The following is a 4176-nucleotide window of genomic DNA, read 5'->3' on the forward strand; positions in this document are numbered from 1 at the left end:
ATTCATAAATATGAGGAAATTAAACATGTTCTTAACAGTGGATCAAGAAAAAAATCACAAGAGAAATTAAAAAATATTTTGAGATAAATGGGAAGGAAGATATAACACAAAAAATTCATGGGATTCAGCAAAAATAGCATGTAGATAATAATTTATTGTTGTGAAAGCTTATATTAAAAGAGAATAAATATCTCAAATCAATAACCTATAACTCTTGCCTTAAGAAGTAAAAAAAAAAAAATTAAAACTAAATGCAAAGCAAAGAGAAGGAAGAGAATAACAATTAGAGCAGAAATTAAATACCAGAGAACAGATAAACAATAGAGAAAATCAACAAGTCCACAAGTTAGTTCTTTGAAAAGATCAACAAAATTACCAATCCTTTAGAGTCTACATGAGAGGGAGAGAGAGAGGTTTCATGTTGCTAAAATCTGTAGTGAAAGAATAAGTATTACCATCAATTTTAAGGAAATAAAAAGAATTATAAGGGACTAGTACAAATAATTGTATGTCAATAATTAGATAATCTAGATGAAATTAAAAACTCCTATAAAGATATAAACCACTGAAAAAGACAAAAAAAGAAATATAACATCTGAATATATTTCTATTATAATAACTAAAGAACTCAAAATTAAAAAAAAAATTCATTAAGTAAAGCTCACTCCCAGATGGTTTCACTACTGAATTCTATCAAAATTTAAAGAAGAATTCAAGCTATTCTTTATGAAGTCTTTGAAAAAATTATGGAAAAAAGAACACTTTCCAAGCCATTTTACAAAGCCAGCCTTAAATTTATATTCAAGTCATACAAAGACAGCAAGAAAGCTATAAACGAGTATAGATGCAAAAGTCTTTAACAAAATACTAAGAAAACTAATATGTCAACATATAAAAAAGATTATACATCATGACCAAGTGGAAGGCAAAGATGTTTCAATATCTGAAAATTAATTAATATAATATCCCATATTAATATAAAAAGGACAAAAACTATGTTATCATCTCAATAGATAAAGAAAAAGTATTTGACAAAATCCAACACACCTTCATGATAAAACACTCAACAAATTGGAAAATACAAGGAACTTTCTCAACTTGATAAAAAGCATGTATAAAAAAATCCATAGCAGGCCAGCCCCAGGGCCTAGTGGTTAAGGAAGTCAGATCTCATATGCCTGACTGTGACTTGAATCTGTCCCTGATAGCTTAAAAAACATACCAGGCAGGGGACCAGCAGTTGACATAATGGCTGTGTCGCTGGACTCCCATGTAGTCGACTGCGGTTCGAGCACCGGATCTGGTGGCTTAAACTCACACCGGGCAAGTGTGCATGCGTGCCCAAGATCCCGAGAAGAGAATGGAGGAGAAAGGATTGCAGTGCGGCCATTCCCCCTAGGAGGGGAGTGATTATTTCTCACTTTCTGTCTCTCTCTGTCTTTCTGGCAAGTGCTCACGTGCCCTACAGCAAAAACTTCTCCAAAAAAATAAATAAATAAATACCAGTCACATGTGCATGTATAACCCAAATCTTGTCAAGATGGGGAAATGAAGGAAAAAGGATGACCATTCTCCATTTAGGGATGCTTTCTACTTCTTCCTCTTTCTCTGTCTCTCCATCGCTCTCTTATGAGTACAGATGCGTTCTGACAATTTGAAAAAAACAATAGCAAACAAAAAAACCCCAGCAAACATCACACTTAATGATGGAAGAATAAATGCCATGATCTCTCTAAGATCAGACAGAAAACAAAGATATTCTCCTCTCATTACTTCTACTCAATGTCATAGCAAAGGTTTTTGACAGAGAAATTAGGCAAGAAAAATAAATAAAGGCATCAATATTAAAAAATGAAACTAGCTCTATGTGAAAATGGTATGAACTTGTATATAGAAACTTAGGAAATGCCATGAAAATACTAGAACTAATGAATGAGTTTAATAAGGTTGAAGGACAAAAAGATTGTATACAAAAAAGTTTTATTTTTTATACACTAGCAATGAAATTTCTAAAATTAAGGAAACAATTCCATTTATAATAAAGGAAATGAGTAAATACCTAGGAATAAATATAACAAAAGAAATGTAAGATTTGTACACTGAAAACTACAAAACACTATTTTTTATGATTGCCTTAGGGCATGTGTGCTCATCAGAGAGAGAGAGAGAGAGAGAAAGGCCCCATGCCACCAACAGAGCATAGTCATCTCATAATCCTTTTTCCTCTATTCCTTTTTCTCCACCAGAATTTTGGACACACAGACATGCATTCCTACATGTGGTATGTTTTTGAAATTATCCCCTTAACCACTGTTCGAGGAGACCAGCCTGATTACAAAACACTGTTGAAAGAAATTTTAAAAGATCTAAATAAACAGAAAGATATTCCATGTACATAGGTCATAAAACTTAATCAGAGCTTCCAGCTGAGCCAACATTGAAGGTGTCCTCATGACATCATGGTGGTGTACTGGTGACAGGCGGGACTCAGCTACATCTAGTACTCCCAGATCTATGCAAAAAAACAGTGAGAGATGCCCTGAAGACAGAACTCAAAGTGAGTGATGAAAAGGCTTCTGGAAGTACTGTAAAAATTCTGAAAGTAAAAATGGAATAATCTGGGAACCAGCAGTTAGAGTAATGGCTATGTCGCTGGACTCTCACATAATCGACTGCGGTTCGCGTCCTGGACCCGGTGGCTTAGAACTCATGCCAGGCATGTGTGCGTGCGTGCCCAAGATCCCGAGAGGAGAATGGAGGAGAAGGGATTGCGGCGTGACCATCCCCCCTGGGGGATGATTTCTCGCTTTCTGTCTCTATGTCTCTCTCTCTCTGTCTGACGAGCGCACGTGCCCTATAGCGAAAACCTCTCAAAAAAAAAAAAAAACGGAATAATCTTTGCTGGCTAAAGCTTGAAATGCTACGTTTTCACAGTGAAGATGTGTGGGCACGTGTTATGGCAGATTGAAAGTGATCTCACTTCATGGGGAAAAAGAAAAAACACATGTCTTCTTCATAAATAGACAATGTCAATAAATGGAAGAATGGTTCACTCTATCAAAAAATGGAGCTATCCCCCAAATTGATCAATAATTTCAACAAGGTCCTTTGAAAAGAAAAAGAAAAAGAAATAAAAATGATTAAAAGATCCCAAGTGACTTCTTCACAAATATTGACAAGCTGATCTTAGAATTTATATGGAAATGTAAGGGATCTGGAGTCATCAAAATAATCTTGAAAGAGAACAGAATGGGAAGATTCACAATTACTGATTTCAGAATGTTTTATAAAGTTACAGTAATCAAAACAGTGTAGTACTGGATTAGGATAGATAGTTCAATGGAATTGGATTGAGAGTTAGGAAATAAACCCTTACAGTCATCATCAATTCATTTTCAACAAGGATACCAAAAACAAGTAAATAAGGAAAGAAAACTATTTTCAACAATGATATTCAGACTATTGGCTATCCATATGAAAAAGCATAAAGTTGGACCCCTAAATCAAACTAAAAAACAAAATTAGCTGAGAATGCATTGAGGACCTAAATGTGTGAGGTCAGACCCAGGTCATAGTAGCAATATCCCAACTCAAACATGCACAGTGCCTTTCCATTTTCTGTTATAGGGTCTATGCTAAACCTCATAACCCACTCAGCCAATGCTCAAGGAAGTTTAAAGGAGTTAAAACCACTGAGAAACAATTCTCAACTAATAGGGGAGCCGGTGGATAAATGGTATAGACTCCCTTCCTTCTAATATCTCTCCAGGAGGCATTCTACATATTTCTATGATATCCTATCAGAACGAAGTCCCCATTGCCCTCCATAAACAACTTCAAATTACCCCCTAATACTTGCTCTTCTTTCTTCCACATTTTGTGTTCCCTAGTCCCTTATTCCCTCTTAGGCTCAACTCTCAGATAAACTAGTGCCCCTCAAGTCCTTATCTCACTTACAGAGAACCCAAGTAAGGCAAGTGGGGGTAATGATACTCCAGACAGAGGCCATGACATATTTCTCGAGTGTGAGGGAGGGATTTATAGACCATAGAAAAAAGTTGGGATTTATTTGAAAATCCAGTGAGGATTCATTAAAGTTTCAGGCAGAAAAATTGTGTGTGTGCGTATCTTTTGGATTCCAATGTTGTGGGAAGGAATCATGAGAGAGTGGAAAGA

The 4176-nt window shown here is 35.6% G+C and overlaps 1 pseudogene; it reads left to right on the forward strand.

Annotated features, from left to right (window-relative positions):
- The first annotated feature begins 2459 nt into the window (after window positions 1–2459).
- LOC114009132 (ATP synthase subunit epsilon, mitochondrial-like) lies at window positions 2460–2617 on the forward strand (annotated as a pseudogene).
- Window positions 2618–4176: the final 1559 nt, after the last annotated feature.

The sequence above is a fragment of the Tupaia chinensis genome, unplaced genomic scaffold, assembly GCF_000334495.1.
Source record: "Tupaia chinensis unplaced genomic scaffold, TupChi_1.0 Scaffold000475_1, whole genome shotgun sequence".
Classification (NCBI taxonomy): domain Eukaryota; kingdom Metazoa; phylum Chordata; class Mammalia; order Scandentia; family Tupaiidae; genus Tupaia; species Tupaia belangeri.